This window comes from Diceros bicornis, chromosome 22, assembly GCF_020826845.1.
Source record: "Diceros bicornis minor isolate mBicDic1 chromosome 22, mDicBic1.mat.cur, whole genome shotgun sequence".
NCBI classification, from domain to species: Eukaryota; Metazoa; Chordata; class Mammalia; order Perissodactyla; family Rhinocerotidae; genus Diceros; species Diceros bicornis.
This window is the reverse complement of record NC_080761.1, coordinates 3,718,120-3,742,009: the sequence shown is the minus strand read 5'-3', so window position 1 is coordinate 3,742,009 and position 23,890 is coordinate 3,718,120. Positions and strand designations below refer to the sequence as shown.

General features: G+C 38.1%; 1 non-coding gene across 1 annotated transcript; it reads right to left on the bottom strand.

Moving 5' to 3' along the window:
• Window positions 1–21,181: 21,181 nt before the first annotated feature.
• On the bottom strand, window positions 21,182–21,287 carry LOC131420291 (U6 spliceosomal RNA). Its single transcript, XR_009223520.1, has one exon. It is a non-coding gene; the product is annotated as a U6 spliceosomal RNA (small nuclear RNA).
• Between the last annotated feature and the right edge of the window lie 2,603 nt (window positions 21,288–23,890).

Below are 23,890 nucleotides of genomic sequence, written 5' to 3'. Positions count from 1 at the left end.
TTGGTTCATACTGTGCGTATTGTTCTGTGAACTGTTTTTTCACTTAATACTGCATCTTGAAAATTTTCCTTGTCAGTCCTCATGGCCAACTTCATTCTCTCTACTGGCTGCATAGGTTTTGCTTGCATGTTTTCCATAATTTATTTTCCTCTGGATGGACACTTAGGTTGTGTCGGAGGGAGTGGGTACTATTACAAACACTGCTGCAATGAATACCCTAACTTTTGTATATCCATAGGAGATGGAATTGCTGGATCAAAGAGTATTCACTTCTTAAATGTTGATAGATAGCAACAATATTTTAGGGTACTTTTTTCCTTATACCCTTGAAATCACTGGATATAATCAATATTTTTAAGTTTGAGGGTAAAAAATGATGTCTCACTGTTATTTTCATTGCATTTCCCTGATCACTACTGAAGCTGAGCAGATTATAAAGTGCTTTTCAGCATACTTTCTCAGAATTTCTTATTCATGTCCTTTGCTCATTGCTCTATTTGTTTTCATTTTCTTTTAGATTGGGGGGAACTGTTTATATATTATGGATATCTGCCCTCGACCTTTGCTAATATTACCTATCTATTCTTTGTCATATTACTCTATTTATATTGCTACAAATTTATGTGTTTTAATGTCAAATCAATTTTACCAATCTTTTTTTAAGGCTTCTAGGTGTTGTATCTTATTTTTCCCATCCCCAAATTTTAAAAGTATTCTTTATTTTCTTCTGTTTCTTTTAGCGATGTTATTACATGTAGTTCTTTTATCTATCCGGAATTTATTTGGAGGATATAGGATAAAGTAGGGATCTATTTTTTTCCCCAACACTTTTTATTATATAGTCCATCTTTTCCCCATTAATTTGAAATGCTACCCTCTTACATGTATAGCTCTCATCTGTGCTGTGGCCTGATGCTAGTCTCTATTCTTTTTTATTTATCTTTTTTGTCTATTTCTATGTCTATGGACACTATTCAGATTACAATAGCTTTATAGTATGGATTGGTGTCCAATGGGATAAGTTCCTCCTTACTGTTTTTCTTTTCCAAACATATTTTTATAGTATAACTATTACCACCTTAAACCAGACATCAAACTTTGCCTCCCTAAAGAGTGAGCCAAAAAGACATTATGTGCCTCTTGATGAACACAGCATCACCAATAAAATAGTAGAGCCAGAATGTTTACCCTGAATCTAATCAAGTCTTGGTATTCTTACATATTTTTAAATTCTAACTATGATTTTGCCTGGGGTAGGATTCAACTTCTAGATTAACTTGAGGAAAATCGATATATTTACAATATTGAATTTCTTTAAATATAGAATTTGTTTAAATGAAAAGGTGTCTCTTTCAGTCTATTTAAGTCCTCTCTTATGTCCTTCAGTAAGTAAGCCATCATAGGTTTTCTATGAGGCATTTCATGATTTTGCTGCAATTGTGAATGGGCCTTTTTTTTTTTCTCCAATACAGTTTCTAATTGGTCATTGCTGGTGGACAGGAAAGCTATTGACTTTGTGGGCTTTTTTTTTGTATCCTACTATTGTTACTAGAGGGTACAGCCTTTATCCATACTAAGGAATGCAAACTTTTTTTCATTAAACATAGATTTCTCAGCTTCTTCTGTTCACAAGGGAGATAGTATTTTATTTTATTTTATTTTATTTATTTATTTTTTGTGAGGAAGATCAGCACTGAGCTAACATCTGATGCCAATCCTCCTCTTTTTGGTGAGGAAGATTGGCCCTGAGCTAATGTCCGTGCCCATCCTCCTCTACTTTATATGGGACACCGCCACAGCATGGCTCTACAAATAGTGCGTTGGTGCACGCCCGGGATCCGAACCAGCGAACCCCCGGGCTGCCGCAGTGGAGTGCGTGCACTTAACCGCTTGCGCCACCAGGCCAGCCCCCGGGAGATAGTATTTTAAATTATTGTCCAGACTAATTTCATTTCCTCATCCTAGTTTCTCACAAGGCCCAGAGACCTACTGATACAAAAGAAATTACATCTATTACAGTCTGACCTAAAAACAGAATCCACTACATCTGGGACACTTTTATTTACATTAAGGCCTAACAGTGCTTTGCAATTAAACTCTTTATTTTTGTCTAGATTTTTGGACAGTGCAGTCACTCATCACCTCGTTTTTGTAAGTGTGAAGGAGGCCTAATGAGGATTCATTAATCTTATGTTCAGAGTAAGCCGTGAGCATGTGGTAAGATTGCAATTTCAGCTATAGACATTTCCTGCTGTATTTACTTCCTGTGGGCTTTTTAACAATCGAGGTGTACTTAACATACAATAAAAGCTAAGCTCTTAGGTGTTAGTTCAGTGAGTTTTAAAATTATATACACCTGTGTAACCACCACCTAAAACAAGATATAGAATCAATGGGCCTTTCAGAAATACCATCCATGCTAACGTGAGCGTGGTTCCCTGTGTCAGGCCCTTACCAGACCATCCGCCTTGCCACCCCAATTCATCCCCGCCTTTCCCTTGCCCCTGCTTGCTGCTCTCCATCTCCTCTCTGCCACTCCTTTGGCACCATGGACCTCAGCTTCTGAAACTTCCCTCCTGCTGTCTCACTGTGACTGAGTTGGATGGGCTCTGCTGGCTCTAGTCCCCATCCTCTTCTTCAGACAGGACTTGGCTCTTCTCCCTTGAGCTCCGCAAAATCTGCTGAGACCCAAGTTGTCCCTGCCTTTTGCCCCAGCTGCCAGGCCAACACCACCAGGCCTCCTCCCACTGGGGCTTGGTGGTGGTAAGACAGATCGTGGCACAGGTAGTAATCAGTAGAGATAATCAGGTAATCTGAAGTAGCTAATAGCCTCCTTCACCTTCACAACACGCATTTTTCTTTCCAATTGTTGCAGAACAAGAAAGACATTCTTCTCTGACTCTGCCCTTATCTACACAGTTAGAAGTAAATTAAAGGCGTCAATTTCAAGTCACTTCTGTAGTTGTAGAAGGGTAAAAGCAATTTATTCTTTTATCTCCTGTTGTGGCTGGGAAGAAAATTCCCTGTAAAGATTTTTCTGCCTTTGGAAGAGAACTAGCTACCAATTCCAATATATTGGTTGATTTTTCTGTCTTTTTGTTACAAATTTGCCATCTATGAGGAAATCCTAGCCCATTCTTGGTTCTCCACTCTCACCCATGATTTTTCTTAGGAGTAGGGAGGGCAGGAAAAGAGTAAAATGCACAAATCTATAGTTTTAAATTCTTATATGGTGGGAGGTGTGCATCATTCATAATTTTTTTTCCTCTTCAATGATACTGGAGTACAAATGGACAGCTTAAGTTAGATTCTCCATTAATTTCCTCTTTCCATTTTTAAATGCAGATTCAAGTGAGCAGTGAATTATTTTATCCAAAGTTAGGAGCTGTACAAGACAAGAACAGAAGGCTGAAATAACCCATAATATAGGCAATTAGCTTCTAGAAATTGTCTATAAAAGTGAATTGTCGTTTAACAATATTTATCAAAAGAAAAGCAATTACAGTATGTTTTCACATTTAATGTATTCTTTAAGTTTGTTCACTATTAAATATATAAAAAACTTATGCTTATGACTTAAATCTAGCTGCCAAAATAACGTTAAAATGTATTTAGAAAATCCATGTGGGAGTAATGTCAGCATCACGGCAGAGTGAGCTGTTCCCTTAGTCTCTCCCCCACAAGTTACAACCAAGTGGACATTCATTAACCAACAGAGGATTCCCTACAAAGCACAATAGGACATCTGAGAGATCCACACAGCCATACATTTGAAGGTAGGGGTACTGGATCCACGGGAAGCAGCGGAAAGAGGCGAGCATATCCCCTCTCGCTCCCCAGCAGAAGTGATCTAGGTTGAGGGTCCTCATGCCGCAGCCAGAGGCACGGGACTGTAAGAGGAGGTGGGGGAGCACAGAGGCCTGCACACAAACACTTTAGCTTTTGGAGTGGCAACCTGGCCCACTGGAACACTCCACACCAAGTGATACGGCTCAGCCACCGCATGGGGGCCTCTAGCAAGTGCAGCATCCCAGGCGAGCTGCCTGTGAGTGCACAGCAGGCCTGTGCATGCATGAAAGAAAGCACCCCTCCCCTCCCCTGCCTAGTGCACCAGCTCAGCTGGTCCCCAGCCAAGGCAGCAGATCTGCACCATAGCACCTGTGTATGTGTGACATGCCAAGCAGCTGTGGCCAGCCGACAAATGCAGATGAGCCCTATTGGCACAACTTGCAGCAGACACAGTGAGTTCAGAAAATACAGCTCCTGCCCCCCTCCCTGGTAGTGGCAGGTGGAATCTATGACCTGATACTACCACTATGCACCAGTAAAGGATCACTTCATCAAACTCCATGAAGAACTACATTAACACTCCAGAACAGAGGGAAAGTGATAAGTTTCCAGAAATCAATCCTGAAGTCACAGAAATTTACAATTTAAGTGACAGACAATTCAAAATAGTTGTCATAAAGAAACTCAATGAGTTACAAGAAAACTCAGAAAATTCAATGAACGCAGGAATACAATTAATGAGCAGAAGGAATTCTTCACAAAAGAGATTGAATCTCTAAAGAAAAACCAAATAGGAAGTCTGGAGGTGAAGAACAGAGTGAATGAGATAAAAAACAATGTAGAAACCTTAAAAAACAGAGCTGACGTTATAGGACAGTCTTAGTAATTTAGAGGACAGAAATACAGAAATGCTTCAGGTGGAGGAGGAGAGATAACTAAGACTTAAAAAAAAATGAATAAATTCTTCAAGAAATATCTGACTCAACTAGGAAATGCAACAAAAGGATTATAGGTATTCCAGAGGGAGAAGAGAGGGAGAAAGGAACAGAGAGCTTGTTCAAAGAAATAATAGCTGAGAACTTCCCAAACCTGGAGAAGGAGCTGGACTTACAAGTATATGAAGCCAGTAGAACTCCTAATTACATCAGTGCAGAAAGACCTTCTCCAAGGCATATGTTAGTAAAATTAGCAAAAGTCAATGACAAAGAAAAAATATCAAGGGCAGCAAGGAAGAAGAGAATGATCTATAAAGGAACACCTATCAGGCTTTCAGCGGCTGTCTCAGCAGAAACCTTACAAGCTAGGAGAGAGTAGGGAATGATATATTCATAATACTGAAAGACAAAAACTTTCAGCCAACAATACTCTACCCAGTGAAACTATCCTTCAGATACAATGGAGAAATAAAACCTTTCCCAGATAAACAAAAGCTGAGGGAGTTCATCACCACTAGAACTCACTTACAAAAATGATCAAAGATGCCCTCATACCTGAAACAAAAAGGCAAAGGTTTACAAAGCCTTGAGCAAGGAGATAAATAGACAAAGTCAGAAAATTGCAGATCTCTATCAGAACAGGTTAGCAAACACTTAATTATAACATAAAAGATAAAGAGAAGGAAAGCATCAAAAATAACTCGACACTTCATTTTAATCACAAACTCACAACACAGAATAATTTGTGACAACAGTAACTTAGATAGGGAAGAGGAAAGGGATGGAACCTGCTTAGGCTACTGGAGATAAGAGGCTATCAGAAAATGGACTATCTCATCTACAAGATCTTTTATACAAAACTCATGGTAACCACTAAACAAAAAATTAGAGCAGAGACACAAATCATAAAGAGAAAACTGAGAAAACCATCACAGAAAACCACCAAACTGAAATGGAAGTCAGAAATACAAGGGAAGAGAAACAAGGGAAATATACAACAACTGGAAAACAAGAGATAAAATGGAAATATTAAGCCCTCATATATCAATAACCATTCTAAATGTGAATGGATTGAATTATCCAATCAAAAGACATAGAGCAGCTGGCTGGATTAAAAAACAAGACCCAACAATATGCTGCCTCCAGGAAACACATCTCAGCTCTAAAGACAAATATAGGTTCATAGTGAAGGGATGGAAGACAATACTCCAAGCAAATGGCAAGCAAAAGCAACAGGTGTTGCCATATTTATATAAAACAAAGTAGCCTTCAAGTAAAAAAGGCAATGAGAGACAAAGTATACAATGATAAAAGGGACATTCCACCAAGAGGACATAACACTTATGAATATATATGCACCTAACACAGGACCACCAAAGTATACAAAGCAACTGTTAACAAATTTAAAGGGAAAAATTAACAGCAACACAATAATAGTAGAGGACCTCAACACCCGACTTACATCGATGTATAGATCATCCAGACAGAAAGTCAATGAGGAAATAGTGGACTTAAATGAAAAATTAGAGCAGATGGACTTAATATATACATATATATATATAGAAAGAGAGAACATTCCATCCAAAACAGCAGAATAAACATTCTTCTCAAGTGCACATGGAACATTCTGAAAGGTAGACCACATGTTGGGAAACAAGGCAAGCCTCAATAAATTTAAGAAGATTGAAATCATATCAAACATCATTTGTGACGACAGTGCTATGAAACTAGAAATCAACTACAAGATAAAAGCTGGGAAAGTCACTCCAAAATATGTGGAGACTAAACAACATACTATTGAACAACCATTGGATAAATGAAGAAATCAAAGGAGAAATCAAAAACTATCTGGAGACAAATGAAAATGAAAGTACATCATACCAACTCCCATGGGAAGCAGCAAAAGTGGTCCTAAGAGGGAAATTCATAGCAATACAGGCCTACCTTAACAAACAAGAAAAATCTCAAATACGTACTCTTAAACTACAACTAACAGAACTAGAAAAAGAAGAATAAACAAAGCCCAAAGTCAACAGAAGGAGGGAAATAATACAAATTAGAGCAGGGAAAAAAAAAAACCAAAAACAGTAGAAAGGATCAATGAAACTAAGAGCTGGTTCTTTGAGGAGATAAACAAAACTGACAAACCCTTAGCCAGACTCACTAAGAAAAAAAGAAAGAGGGCTCAAATGAATAACATTAGAGATGAAAGAGGAGAAATTACAATGGATACCACAGAAATACAAAGGATTATAAGAGAATACTATGAAAAATGCTATGCCAACAACCTGGATAACTTAGAAGGAATGAATAAAGTCTTAGACTCATGCAACCTCCTAAAACTGTACCAAGAAGAAATAGAGAAACTGAATAGGCCAATCACAACAGATTTAAATAGTAATCAAAAACCTCCCAAAAAATAAAAGTCCAGGACCGGATGGCTTCTCTGGAGAATTCTACCAAACATTCAAAGAAGATTTAATACCTATCCTTCTCAAACTATTCCAAAAAATTGAAGAAGATGGGACACTTCCTAACTCATTCTACAAGGCCAACATCACCCTGATACCAAAACCAGATAAGCACAACACAAAAAGAAAAATTACAGGCCAATATTGCTGATGAACACAGACGTGAAAATCCTCAACAAAATATTGGCAAACCAAATGCAGCAAATACTTTCAAAGGATCAAACACCATGGTCAAGTGGGATGTATACCAGGGACGCAAGGATGGTTCACCATCTGCAAATCAATCAATGTGATGCACCACATTAAGAAAATAAAAACCACATAATCATCTCAATGGATGCAGAGAAAGCATTTGACAAGATCCAACATCGATTTATGATAAAAACTCTCAATAAAATGGGTATAGAAGGAAAGTACCTCAACATAATAAAGGCCATATATGACAAACCTGCAGCCAACATCATACTCAACAGGGAAAAAGTGAAAGCCATCCCTCTGAGAACAGGAACAAGACAAGGGTGCCCACATTCACCATTCTTATTCAACATAGTACTAGAGATTTTGGCCAGAGCAATTAGGCAATGAAAAAGAAATAAAAGGCATCCAAACTGGAAGGGAAGAAGTGAAACTCTCATTGTTTGCGATGATATGATACTATATATAGAAAACCCTAAAGAGTCCACCAGAAAACTATTAGACATAATCAACAACTATAGCAGAGCTGCAGGGTACAAAATCAACTTACCAAAATAAGTTGCATTTCTATACTCTAATAATGAACTAAAAGAAAAATAACTCAAGAATACAATCCCATTTACAATTGCAACAAGAAGAATAAAATATGTGAGGATAAACTTAACCATGGAGGTGAAAGACCTATACACTGAAAAGTATAAGACATTATTGAACAAAATTGAAGATGACATAAAGAAATGGAAAGATATTCCATGCACATGGATTGGAAGAATAAACACAGTTAAAATGTCCATATTACCTAAAGCAATCTACAGATTCAATGCAATCCCAATCAGAATCCAAATGACATCCTTCACAGAAATAGAACACAGAATCCTGAAATTTATATGGAACATCAAAGACCCTGAATAGCTAAAGCAATCCTGAGAAAAAAGAAAACAGCTGGAGGCCTCACAATCCCTGACTTCAAAATATACTACAAAGCTATAGGAATCAAAACAGCATGGTACTGGCACAAAAACAGACAAACAGATCAATGGAAGAGAATTAAAAGCCCAGAAATAAAACCACACATCTATAGACGGCTAATCTTTGACAAAGGAGCCAAGAACATACAATGGAGAAAGGAAAATCTCTCAATAAATGGTGTTGGGGGCCAGCACTGGTGGCCTAGTGGTTAAGTTCAGTGTGCTCAGCTTCAGTGGCATGGGTTTGGTTCCTAGGCACAGACCTACACCGCTGCACGATGGGCATGCTGTGGTGGCAGCACACATACAAAGTAGAGCAAGATTTGCCACAAATGTTAGCTCAGGGCGAATCTTCCTCAAGTAAAAAGAGGTGGATTGGCGATGGATGTTAGCTCAGGGAAAATCTTCCTCAGCAAAATAAATAAATGGTGTTGGGCAAACTGGACAGCCACATGCAAAAGAATGAAAGTGGACCATTATCTTACACCATATACAAAAATTAACTCAAAATGAATTAAAGACTTGAATGTAAGACCTGAAACCGTAAAACTCCTAGACGAAAACATAGGCAGTACACTCTTTGACATCGGTCTTAGCAGCATCTTTTCAAATACCGTATTTATTCATGCAAGGGAAACAAAAGAAAAAATAAACAAATGGGACTTCATCAGACTAAAGAGCTTCTTCAAGTCAAAGGAAACCAGGAACAAAGCGAAAAGGCAACCCACCAACTGGGAGAAATTATTTACAAATCATATATCTGACAAGGGGTTAATTTCCAAAATATATGAAGAACTCATACAACTCAAATGGGTTGTAAACAATCAAAAAATGGGCAGAGGATACGATCAGACATTTTTCCAAAGAAGATATGCAGATGGCCCACAGGCACATGAAAAGATGTTCAAAATCACTAATCATCAGGGAAATGCAAATCAAAACTACAATGAGATATCACCTTACACCTGCTAGAATGGCTATAATTATCAAGACAAAAAATAACAAATGTTGGAGAGGATGTGGAGAAAAGGCAACCCTCATATACTGCTGGTGGGAATGCAAACTAGTGCAGCCGTTATGGAAAACTATGGAGATTTCTCAAAAAATTAAAAATAGAAATACCATAGGATCTAGCTATCCCACTACCAAGTATTTATCCAAAGAACTTGAAATCAACAATTCAAAGAGGCTTATACACCCCTTATGTTCATTGCAGCATTAGTCACAATAGCCAAGACATGAAAGCAACCCAAGTGCCCATCAACAGATGAATGGATAAAGATGTGGTACATATATACAATGGAATACTACTCAGCCATAAAAAACACAAAATCGTCCCATTTGCAACAACCTGGATGGACTTTGAGCATATGATGTTAAGTGAAATAAGCCAGATAGAGAAAGACAAAACACTGCATGATTTCATTCACATGTGGAAGATAAACAAACAAATGGGTAAAGAGAATAGATTAGTGGTTACCAGATGGGAAGTGGGTTGGGGAGAGGGGGAAAGGGGTAAAGGGGCACATATATATGGTGACGGATAAAAATTAGACTATTGGTGAGAGTGACGTCAGCATCATGGCGGAGTGAGCTTTCCCGTGAATTCTTCCCCCACAAGATACAATAAAAGCAACAGCCACAGACCAACAACGGAATCCTAGACAGTGAAAAGCTAGAGCAGAGGGATCCACACTGCCGCACATCTGAGAGCGGAACATGCTGCGCCCCCAGAGGAAGTGGGGAGAGGTAAGGAGAACTCCGCTCCCTCCCCATCAGATCAGCGATCCGGTCCGCGCGGCTCCCAGAGAGGGGGGAGGGGCGGCCCTCGGCGGGAAACTGTAGCTCTTCGGGCTCTCTCAGCCAGTGGGAAACTCCCGCACAGAGGGCTCAGAGGAGCCACAGGGCTACCATCAACATCTGAGCACCCCAGAGAGCGGATAAAGAGGGGCAAACGAGAAGCCTCCCACGTCAGGGACCCAGAGGGCAAAAGAGAGAGCTCCCCCCTCCCCGCAACCCGGAGTCTGCAGCTCGACCAGATCTAGCGATCCGAGGCAAACCTGATCAAACTGGACTGGACCCGTGGATCGCAGTGGGGAAAAAAAACAAAACAAAACAAAACAAAACTGCGGATCGCAGCAGAAAAACTGGGGCAGAGCGCAGGGGGCTTAGACTACACAGCCCTTTACCACCAGACAGTGGCGGCAGGTGGAAATTGCAACCAGAGACTTCCAGGATGAGGAAAATCAAAACCAACACAGGAACCACAATGCAAAAATATATGAAATCACCAGACCAGAAACAAAATGACAAGCACCCAGAAATCAACCCCGAAGACACAGAAATCCATAAACTAAATGACAGAGATTTCAAAATAGCTATCATAAAAACACTCAACGAAATACGAGACAACACAGACAAACAATTAAATGAGATTAGGAGTTTCTTCACAAAAGAGATTGAAATCATAAAGAAAAACCTATCAGTGCTGATGGAGATGAAGAACACAATGGAGGAGATAAAGGAGAATCTGGAATCTTTAAAGAACAGAGCTGACAATATGGAGGAAAGAATTAGTACTTTAGAGGATAGGAATACAGATATACTCCAGATGGAAGAAGAGAGAGAACTAAGACTAAAAAGAAATGAAGAAAGACTCCGAGAAATATCGGACTCTATTAGAAAATGTAACATAAGAATTATAGGTATTCCTGAGGGAGAGGAGAGGGAAAGAGGAACAGAGAGCCTATTCAAGGAAATAATAGCTGAAAATTTCCCAAATCTGGGGAAGGAGCAGGAAATACCAGTAAGCGAAGCCAACAGGACGCCTATATATATTAACAGACAATGGCCTTCACCACGACACCTAGTGGTAAGGCTAGCCAGGGTCAACGACAAAGAAACAATATTAAGGGCAGCTAGACAAAAACAAAAAATAACGTACAAAGGAACTCCCATCAGGCTCTCAGCGGATTTCTCAACAGAAACTTTTCAGGCTAGAAGAGACTGGAATGATATATTCAAAATACTAAAAGACAAAAACTTTCAGCCAAGAATACTCTATCCAGCAAAAATATCCTTCAAATATGATGGAGAAATAGTAACTCTCCCAGATAAACAAAAGCTAAGGGAGTTCATGGCCATGAGACCCCCACTACAAGAAATACTCAAGAAGGCCCTCAGGCCTGAAAACAAGAAGAGAAAGGGAACACAAAGCTTGGAGTAAGGAGAAAAGTAGGTAGACAAAATCAGAGAAATAGTAGATCTTTACCGGAATAGGTTAGCAACCACTTAAATACTAAACTCAAAGATCAAAGGAAGAAATTCACCAAAAATAAATTTAACCTCATCACTGTAAACACACAGCCACAACACAAGATAGAATAAGGTATAACAAGAGCAACTTAGAAGGGGAAGAGGAAAGTGACTGAATTGACTTAGTATAAGGAAATAGGAGGCTATCAGATAATGGACTATCTCATACAGAAGATTTTTTGCCCAAACCTCAAGGTAACCACTAAACAAATAATCAAATTAAAACCACATATGATAAACAAAGAGAAAACTAGAAGAATCATAAGACAGAACAACCAAACTGAATTGGCAGTCCAAAACAAATGGGACAAGAAACAAAGGAAATGCAAAAGAACCAGAAAATAAGTGACAAAACAGCAAAATTCAGCCCTCATATTTCAATAATTACCCTAAATGTAAATGGATTGAACTCTCCAATCAAAAGATACAGAGTGGCAGGATGGATTAAAAAGCAAGACCCAACAATATGCTGCCTTCAGGAAACACATCTTAGCACTAAAGACAAGCACAGGCTCAGAGTGAAAGGATGGAAGACAATACTCCAAGCTAATGGCAAACAAAAGAAAGCAGGTGTTGCCATACTCATATCAGACAAAGTAGACTTCAAGATAAAACAGGTTAAGAAAGACAAAGAAGGGAAATATATAATGATAAAAGGGACACTCCATCAAGAAGACATATCACTTATAAATATATATGCACCCAACATAGGAGCACCAATGTACATAAAACAACTATTAACAAACCTAAAAGGAGAAATCAACAACAACACAATAATAGTAGGGGATCTTAAAACCCCACTTACAGCAATGGATAGATCATCCAGACAAAAAGTTAATAAAGAAATATTAGACTTAAATGAAAAACTGGACGAGATGGACCTAGTAGACATATACAGAGCACTCCACCCAAAAACAGCTGACTACACATTCTTCTCAAGCGCGCATGGAACATTCTCTAGGATAGACCATATGTTGGGAAACAAAGCAAGCCTCAATAAATTTAAGAAGATTGAAATCATAACAAGCATCTTTTCAGACCATAAGGCTATGAAACTGGAAATGAACCAGGAAAAAAAAACTGGGAAAGTGACAAAAATGTGGAGATTAAACAACATGCTACTGAACAACCAATGGATCATTGATGAAATTAAAGGAGAAATCAAAAACTATCTGGAAACAAACGAAAATGATAACATGCCATATCAAACCATATGGGATGCAGCAAAAGCGGTCCTGAGAGGGAAACTCATAGCGATACAAGCCCACCTTAACAAACAAGAAAAAGCCCTAATAGGCAACCTTAAATTACACCTAACAGAACTAGAAAAAGAAGAACAAACAAAGCCCAAAGCCAGCAGAAGGAGAGAAATAATAAAAATCAGAGCAGAAATAAATGATATTGAGACCAAAAAAACAGTAGAAAGGATTAATGAAACAAAGAGTTGGTTCTTCGAGAAGATAAACAAAATAGACAAACCCTTAGCCAGGCTAACTAAGAAAAAAAGAGAAAAGGCTCAAGTAAATAAAATTAGAAATGAAAGAGGAGAAATTACAACGGATACCATGGAAATACAGAGGATTATAAGAGAATACTATGAGAAATTATATGCCAACAAATTGGACAATCTAGAAGAAATGGATAAATTCTTAGACTTATACAACCTCCCAAAATTGAACCAAGAAGAAATGGAGAATCTGAATAGACCAATCACAAGTAAAGAGATTGAAATAGTAATCAAAAACCTCCCAAAAAATAAAAGTCCAGGACCAGATGGCTTCTCCAGTGAATTTTACCAAACATTCAAAGAAGATTTAATACCCATCCTCCTCAAACTATTCCAAAAAATAGAGGAAAATGGAACACTTCCTGAATCATTCTATGAGGCCAACATCACCCTGATACCAAAACCAGACAAAGACAATACAAAGAAAGAAAATTACAGGCCAATATCGCTGATGAACATTGATGCAAAAATCCTCAACAAAATATTGGCAAACCGAATACAACAATATATTAAAAAGATCATACACCATGATCAAGTGGGATTTACACCAGAGACGCAGGGATGGTTCAACATCCGCAAATCAATCAACGTGATACATCACATCAAGAAAACAAAGAATAAAAACCACATGATCGTCTCAATAGACGCAGAGAAGGCATTTGACAAGATACAACATCCATTTATGATAAAAACTCTCAATAAAATGGGAATAGAAGGAAAGTACCTCAACATAATAAAGGCCATATATGACAAACCCACAGCCAACATCATACTCAACGGGGAAAGACTGAAAGCCATTCCTCTGAGAACAGGAACGAGGCAGGGCTGCCCACTCTCACCACTCCTGTTCAACATAGTACTGGAGGTTTTGGCCAGAGCAATTAGGCAAGAAAAAGGAATAAAAGGAATCCAAATAGGTAACGAAGAAGTGAAACTCTCACTATTTGCAGATGACATGATTGTATATATAGAAAACCCTAAAGAATCTGTTGGAAAACTGTTAGAAACAATCAACAACTACAGCAAAGTTGCGGGGTACAAAATCAATCTACAAAAATCAGTTGCATTTCTATATGCTAATAATGAACTAACAGAAAGAGAGCTCAAAAAGATAATACCATTTACAATTGCATCAAAAAGAATAAAATACCTAGGAATAAATCTTACCAAGGAGGTGAAGGACCTATACAATGAGAACTACAAGACATTATTGAGGGAAATCCACGATGACATAAAGAAATGGAAAGATATCCCATGCACGTGGATTGGAAGAATAAACATAGTTAAAATGTCTATATTACCTAAAGCAATCTACAGATTCAATGCAATCCCAATCAGAATCCCAATGACATTCTTCACAGAAATAGAAAAAAGAATACTAAAATTTATATGGGGCAACAAAAGACCCCGAATAGCTAAAGAAATCCTAAAGAAAAAGAACAAAGCAGGAGGCATCACAATTCCTGACTTCAAAACATACTACAAAGCAATAGTAATCAAACAGCATGGTACTGGTACAAAAACAGACACACAGATCAATGGAACAGAATTGAAAGCCCAGAAATAAAACCACACATATACGGACAGCTAATTTTCGACAAAGGTGCTAAGGACATGCAATGGAGAAAGGAAAGTCTCTTCAATAAATGGTGTTGGGAAAACTGGACAGCCACATGCAAAAGAATGAAAGTGGACCATGTGCTATCGCCATTCACAAAAATTAACTCAAAATGGATCAAAGACCTGAAGGTGAGACCTGAAACTATAAAACTCATAGAAGAAAATATAGGCAACACACTATTTGACATTGGTTTTAAAGGAATCTTTTCGGATGACATGCCTACCCAGACTAGGGAAACTAAAGAAAAAATAAACAAGTGGGACTTTAACAGACTAAAGAGCTTTTATAAGACAAATGAAACCAGAATCAAGATGAACAAACAACCAACCAGCTGGGAGAGAATATTTGCAAAACATACATCTGACAAGGGGTTGATCTCCATAATATATAAAGAACTCACACAATTGAACAACAAAAAAAACAAACAACCTGATCAAAAAATGGGCAGAGGAAATGAACAGACACTTCTCCAAGGAAGATATACAGATGGCCAATAGGCACATGAAAAAAGATGCTCAACATCACTAATCATCAGGGAAATGCAAATCAAAACAACACTAAGATACCACCTCACGCCCGTTAGAATGGCTATAATCACCAAGACAAAAAACAATAAATGTTGGAGAGGATGTGGAGAAACAGGAACCCTCATACACATCTGGTGGGAATGCAAATTGGTGCAGCCTCTATGGAAAACGGTATGGAGATTCCTCAAAGAATTAAAAATAGAGATGCCCTATGATCCAGCCATCCCATTACTGGGAATCTATCCAACGCACCTGAAATCAACAATCCAAAGAGGCTTATGCACCCCTATGTTCATTGCAGCATTATTCACCATAGCCAAGAAGTGGAAGCAACCTAAGTGTCCCTTGACTGACGATTGGATTAAGAAAATGTGGTATATATATACAATGGAATACTACTCAGCCATAAAAAAAGACAAAATCGTCCCATTTGCAACAACATGGATGGGCCTGGAGCGTATTATGTTAAGTGAAATAAGCCAGAAAGAGAAAGACAAACACTGTATGATCTCACTCATATGTGGAATATAAACCAACACATGGACAGAGAAAACTGGACTGTGGTTACCCGGGAAGTGGGGGTGGGGGGTGGGCACAAGGGGTGAAGGGAGTCATATATGGGGTGATGGACAAACAAAAATGTACAACCCAAAATTTCACAATGTTAGAAACCATTAAAACATCAATAAAAAAAAAAAAAAAGCTAAAAAAAAAAAAAAAAAGGTAATGTAAAGATCACTGGGGAATTGACCATTGCTAGAAAGAGGCACAGAATGATGTGATATCTGTTAAACAATTTCACTCCAACCTATAATAACCGCAGGGTATGCATAAGTACTAAAGTGATGTTCTCAGTCTTAGCTATATCTTCCAAAATGTCAAGATGTTTTCTCCTTCACAGAATTAGAATCAAACCATTTTTTTTTTTTTGTGAGGAAGATCAGCCCTGAGCTAACATCCATGCTAATCCTCCTCTTTTTGCTGAGGAAGACCGGCTCTGAGCTAACATCTATTGCCAATCATCCTCCTTTTTTTCCCCAAAGCCCCAGTAGATAGTTGTATGTCATAGCTGCACATCCTTCTGGTTGCTGCATGTGGGACGTGGCCTCAGCATGGCCGGAGAGGCGGTGCCTTGGTGCACGCCCGGGATTCGAACCGGGGCCACCAGTAGCGGAGTGCGCGCACTTAACTGCTAAGCCACGGGGCCGACCCGGAATCAAACCATTTTTTTAAGAACTACAGCACATCATGTTCCAAGCAAAAGACACCATCTATCCATAAATGGGCATAGTAATTCTTTCCTTTTTTTTGTCTTCTCTCTCTTTATTTATGCTTTCGTGTGACGCATATAGAGGCCGGTTGCACATGTGAATCTTGCCCTCTATTTACTTAAGTGTGAGTGTGAATCTTATCCATATTTGTATTTTGAGTGCCCAGTGCGTCTCACACATAGTATGTATTAAATAAATACTTCCTGTGTCTAATTTAAAAAAAAAAAAAAAAATTAGACTATTGGTGGTGAGCATAATGCAGTATATACTGAAACTGATAAATAATAATGTACACCTGAAATTACACAATGTTATACACCATTACGACCTCAATAAAATACTTGGAAAAAAAAAGAAAAAGAAAATCCAAGTGAAAAGTTTGGACATCAGACTTGTCCTTTGGCCAGCGTGTCTGTTTCCTGGACCATGCTCCACCCTTCACCCTAGTAAACTTTCAAAACGGCAAATCTAATTGTATCATTTTATCAATTCAAGTGCTCTAACAGCTCCCTGCCCCATTTAGGGAAAGTCTTCTTGAATTTATCTCCTGGACTATCCTATATATTTCTATGAGAGTAATCTTTATTATTTTCTTTTAGTTTGAAAATTTTCAAACCTATAGAAAAGTCAATTTAGGGGAAAAAGTTTAATATCTGAACCATCTGAGAGTATGTTATAGACATCATGACCTGTATCTCCTAAGAACAGGGACCTTTTCTTACATAACCATGATGTCATTGTCAAATTCAGAAAACTTAACATTCCTACAATATAATTATCAAATATTTAGTCCATCTTCAAAATTCACCAATTGTCCTAATAATGTACTTAGTAGCAGTTTTGTTTCCTGACTCAGGAAGCAATCCTTTTCCTAAGGATTAGCCTCAGGATGTGCATTTTTGCAGGAGTTCTCTGCTGTGATGTGCTCCTTTGATGTATCAGAGTAGAAGGCCCAGAATGACAGTTTGCCCCATTCTGTGTAGTACATGAACTTTGATTGCTGAGTTCATTAAGGTGTCGCCTGCCTGGTTTTTCCACCGTAAAGGTATAATTTTTCCCTTTGTGATTAACAAATAATTTGTAGGGCGATAACCTTATGAGCACAAACTTCCATCCAACGATTTGGTATACATTGATGATTCTTTTTTTTTTTTTAAAGATTTTATTTATTTATTTTTTTCCCCCCAAAGCCCCAGGAGATAGTTGTATCTCATAGTTGCACATCCTTCTAGTAGCTGTATGTGGGGCACAGCCGGAGAAGCGGTGCGTCGGTGCGCGCGTGGGATCAGAACCCGGGCCTCCAGCAGCGGAGCGCGCGCACTTAACCGCTAAGCCACGGGGCCGGCCCCACATTGATGATTCTAAATCAGTTGTTACTAAATGATGCAGTCTGGTGATTTTCTAATTGTTCTTTACATTTATTAATTGGCATTCTATAGAAAGAAGAGCTTTCTTTTCTTGTTACATTTGTACGTACACATGTATTTATGCATGTAGGTGGATGGAAGGATGGATGGATTATGGATTATTCACGTCTTGCTTTCTACAATGGGTTATAATCCTTTCCTGTCATTATGTACTTCGATGCTCAAATTGTCCCAGATTTGACTAGTGGGTGGCACTTCATAGTAGCTTCTCTGCCTTTTGACATGTCCCCATCAATTTTTTAGTGCTTTCTTACTTCCTGGCACAAGATATTCCGGGTTTAACTTGTCCTTTCCCTGTCCTGGGCCTGGAATCAGCCTTTCTTCCAGGAAGCCCTGTCCCCTTCATTGGGTAATGGTATTTAGAAAGCACACAAGGCCTCCGTGACCTGGCTCTTGCCTCTTTCCCACATCTCCTCCTTCGGTTCCTTCATGGCCTCCTGTGCTCAGCCACGCGCCCTCCTCGAGTCCCCGGAGCACCTGCTCCTCCACACTCTGCCCTTGTCCGTGCTGTGGCCTCTCCCTGGATGCCCTTACCTCTACTCTTCTGTGTGGCCAGTCCTTAATCTATTTCATAACTATTCAAGTATGAACCAATATGTAGTCTTTTCTGACCACATCAGAAACCCACCCTGAGCTGCACTCCTTGAAGCACATCCTCTGTAACTTCTCTCACATGTAGAAAAATGGCATCTCATTGTTTTAATTTACATTTGCCTGATTACTAGTGTGACTGAGCATACAGTAGTACCCCCTTATCCGCGGTTTCGCTTTCCTCAGTTTCACTTACCTGTGGTCAACTGCTGTCCAAAAATATTAAATGGAAAATTCCAGAAATAAAGAATTCATAAGTTTTAAATTGCTCATTGTTCTGAGTAGCGTGATGAAATCTCATGCCGTCCTGCTCCCTCTACCCGTGGACGTGAATCATCTCTTTGTCCAGTGGATCCACGCTGTATACTCTACCCACCTGTTAGTCACTTAGTACCCGACTCAGTTATCAGATAGACTGTCTCTGTATCGCAGTGCTTGTGTTCAAGTAACCTTTATTTTACTTAACAATGGCCCCCAAAGTACAAGAGTAGTGATGCTGGCAATTCTGATATGCCAAAAAGAAGCCGTAAAGTGCTTCCTTTAAGTGAAAAGCTGAAAGTTCTCGACTTTATAAGGAAAGAAAAAAAATTGTATGCTAAAGTTGCTAAGATCTATGGTAACTTTTATTACAGTATATTGTTATAATTGTTCTATTTTATTATTATTGTTGTTCATCTCTTAACTGTGCCTCATTTATAAATTAAACTTTATCATAGATATGTGTGTATAGGATAAAACATAGTATATATAGGGGTCGGTACTATCCATGGTTTCAGGCATCCACTGGGGGTCTTGGAATGTAAACCCTGTGGATAAGGGGCGGGGGGCGACTGTATTCGCTTTGTGTGTGGAAAGTAGAAAATAATACTGTCAAGATAACATGAGAACTGGGATTATAAAGCAATGAAGTTGATATTCTTTGTTGCACTGCATTTTAGTTGAATCTTCTATAACCAATTACATAGTATCAAATAATCTAGAGAAGGTTATAGTGCAATGACAATTTGGATTATTATTACTTATAAAAATAACTGTCTTTATTTATTAAATAGATAATACATCCACATGGTTCAAAACTCAAAAAGTACAGAGCAATAGATAGTAAAGAGTCTCCATCCCATTAGTGTCCCCAAATTACCCAGTTACCTTCCTACAGGTAAAGAATGTTTTCAATTTTTTATGTATCTAGATATAGTCTGTGCATATGCAAGCATAAATATGTTATTATATACCCTGTGTGTGTGGTTCACTTTTATATTTGAAACAATATGACCTAAGAATACTTACTAACAGAATGACTTTTATAATTTTTAATGGAGGTATGTGTGATTACACTACAGCTCATAGATTCTAAGTCACATTTGAATAATTTCTCAGCATTAGGAAATGGATACATTTTCTTTCCTAAAAAAGTGACAGAAAGATGCTTAAATTGTTGGTCTGTGGTCACAGGTCTCTCTACCAGAATGTCTCTGGGTATTATATGCTATTTACCTAATTACACAACATACACGGATCATTGTTTCCAATATATTTTTTTATTGAGATATAATTGACATATAAAATTATATTAGTTTCAGATGTATAACCTAATGATTCAATATTGTACATATTGCAAAATGATCACCACAATAAGTCAAGTTAACATCAGTCACCATACATAGTTACAAAAATTTTTTTCTTGTGATGAGAACTTTGAAGATCCACTCTCCTAGCTACTTTCAAATATACAATAATGTTAACTATAGTCACTATGCTGTACAATACACCCCATGACATTCATTTTATAACTGCAAATTTGTACATTTTGACCCCTTCACCCATTTTGCCCACTGCCTACCCCCCAGCTCTGGCAACCAACAATCTGTTCTCTGTATCCATGAGCTATTTTTGTTGTTGTTATTGTTGTTTGTTTGTTTTGTTTTTAGATTCCACATATAAATGAGATCATATGGTATTTATCTTTTTCTGTCTGACTTATTTCACTTAGCATAGTACCCTCAAGGTCCATCCATATTGTCACAAATGGCAAGGTTTCATTCTTTTTTATGGCTGAATAATATTCCGTTGTATATATCTACCGCATCTTCTTTATCCATTCATCCATCAGTGGACACTTAGGTTGCTTCCATGTCTTGGCTATTATAAACTATGATGCAATGAACATAGGGGTGCAGATATGTTTTTGAGTTAGTTTTTTCATTTCCTTAGGATAAATATCCAGAAGTGGAATTGCTGGATAGTATGGTAGTTTTATTTTTGATTTTTTGAGGAACCTCCATACTGTTTCCATAGTGGCTGCACCAATTTACATTCACACCAACAGTGCATTGCATTCCCTTTTCTCCACATCCTTGCCAAGACATGTTATCTCTTGTCTTTTTTTCTGTATATGTGCTAAGTGCTTAATTTATTCTTATTAAATTTTTAATTTTTAAAAAATTTTATTGTGGTCACATTGGTTTATAACATTGTATAAATTTCAGGTGTACATCACTATACTTCTATTTTTGCATGGAATACATCATGTTCACCACCCAAATACTAATTACAATCCATCACCAAGAAAAATAGAACACTTCACAAATTTCATGTCATCCTTGTGCAGGGGCCTTGCTAATCTTCTCTGTGTCATTCCAATTTTCGTATATGTGCTGCCAAAGCAAGCACTCTCTTGTCTTTTGGATAACAGCCATTTTAGCAGGTATGAGGTGATATCTCATTGTGGTTTTGGTTTGCATTTCCCTGATGATTAGTGATGTTGAGCATCTTTTCATCTACCAGTTGGCCATTTGTATATCTTCTTTGGAAAATGTCTCCAATACATTTTTTAAAGCATTTGCTTTTACTGTTTTCCTCTTGTATGGCAAACAGAATTAATTCACAGGAAGCCTTCATGCTTGCCAGTATAGACACGAGCAACAAAGTATCAAAATCTGAGCTTTCAGTCTAGAGCAATGGAGAGGAAAGTGCACTGGTTTAAGCAGAAAGAAGGGTGAATGTTGTGCTTATGAGAGATGTATGCATGTTGCTTGGAAATATGAAGCTATTCCTTATTGACATCAAGTCAGTAAATACATTCACCTGTGGCATTGTAAGTGCTTAGGAGTCAAAGTCTAGGAATGTCAGCGATTCCCAGCTGCTCTCAGAGTGAAATGAAATAACAGGCTGAATGATTTCTAAAGAAACCTTAAAAATATTCTGAATGCTTACCTATTTTTAAAAATCGCATTGTAAGAAGATTGGCATAATATTTAAAATAATTTTCTAGAAACAAGTTTTACTTACATAAGAGCTTTGATCAAATACCTCATCATGATGAATAAGGCTAATTACACTTGTGGTCCTTGTGAGCTGTTTTTAAAAATTCATGTGCAAACCTTCTTTGAGCACTCCGGTCTCCAGAGATCCTCTCCAAGATCTTCTTCAAACCACTGTGAGGTTTACGGCACCCTGCAGAGGGCTGTTTATCATTTACTACCCTATTTTGTTAGTTACCCTGATATTCTTCCTGCCATCCTCAAATATATTCTGATTGATTCAAGGTAGAAATTCTGCTTTATCTCTCCTTTAAATCTCCCACGGTACCTAACACATTATAGGCATTTGAAAACAGCATTTCCTTGGTTATTAGATCATGTCCCCTGTAAGGCATATGCAGCACAGATCCCAAACAATAAAGATACCCCTGAGTCATCACTCTAGGAGAGAATTGAAACTGCATGATCTAAAGGTATAGAAATTGCTTTTCCACTTCTCATATGTATAAATGTAAAACTGCTGACTGTCCTCTCTTTCAACATTTAGGCTGTAAAGACAATTATTGTGTAATGAAGTAATGCACAAGCCAATTAATACATCTACAAAACAGGCTATGGTATACATATACCATATATGTGTGTGTGTAAATATATATATACACACAGATATATTTAATTTTCTAAAGTGCTATACACCATTTAAGAATGCAAAAGGTGGGGCCGGCCTGGTGGCATAGTGGTTGTTTGCATGCTCCGCTTTGGCAGCCTGGGGTTCGAAGGTTCAGATCCTGGGTGTGAACCTCTGCACTGCTCATCAAGCCATGCTGTGGCAGCATCCCACATACAAAATAGAGGCAGATGGGCATGGATGTTAGCTCAGGGCCAGTCTTCCTCAGCAAAAAGTGAAAGATTGGCAACAGATGTTAGCTCAGGGCTAATCTTTCTCAAAAAAATAAAAGAATGCAAAAGGTATAAAGAATGACACAACAGATACCCATGTACCCACGACCCCACTTAAGAAATGAAATATTGCCAACTCAGCCAAAGCCATCTGTCTATGCCACTCTAATCACCTCCACCTTCATCCCCAGAAGGTATTCCTTATCCTTTATTTGCTGTTTATCATTGCTTTGCATTTCTTCAAAACTGTAACACATATGTAGGTATCCTTAAGCAACATATTTGCTTTTTAAAAACCTTATGCCACAATTTGTTCATCCATTCTCCTGGTGATGGACATTAAAGATGTCTCCAGTTTAAAGCTATTACAAACAACGTTGCTATAGATGTTCTTGTGCATTTCATCTGGTTTATATAAGGCTGACTAGAGCTGTATGCGTTTTCAGTTTTACTAGGTATTGCCACATTGTTCTCCAAATTATTTTTCCAATTCATTCTTTCTACATCAAACTAAAAAGCTTCTTCACAGCAATGGAAACCCTCCACAAAATGAAAAGGCAGCCTACAGAATGGGAGAAAATAATTACAAATCATATATCTGATAAGGGGTTAATAATCAAAATATGTGAAGTTGTATGAAAACATACAACTCAATAGCAAAAAACAAACAATATGACTTAAAAATGGGCAGAGGATCTGAATAGACATTTTTCCAAAAGAAGACATATAAATGGCCAACAAGTACATGAAAAGATGCTCAACATCACTAATCATCAGGGAAATACAAATCAAAACCACAATGAGATATCACCTCACACCTGTTAGAATGGCTATTATCAAAAAGGTGAGAAATAACAAATGTTAGCGAGGAGGTGGAGGAAAGGGAACCCTGGTGCACTGTTGGTGGGAACAGAAATTGGTTCAGCCACTATGGAAAACAATATGGAGGTTCCTCAAAAAATTAAAAATAAAACTACCATACGATCCAGCAATTCTGCTTCTGAATGTTTATCCTAAGGAAATGAAAACACTACCTCAAAAAGATATCTGCACCCCTGTGTTCACTGCAGCATTATTCACAATAGTCAAGACATGGAAGCAACCTGAGTGTCC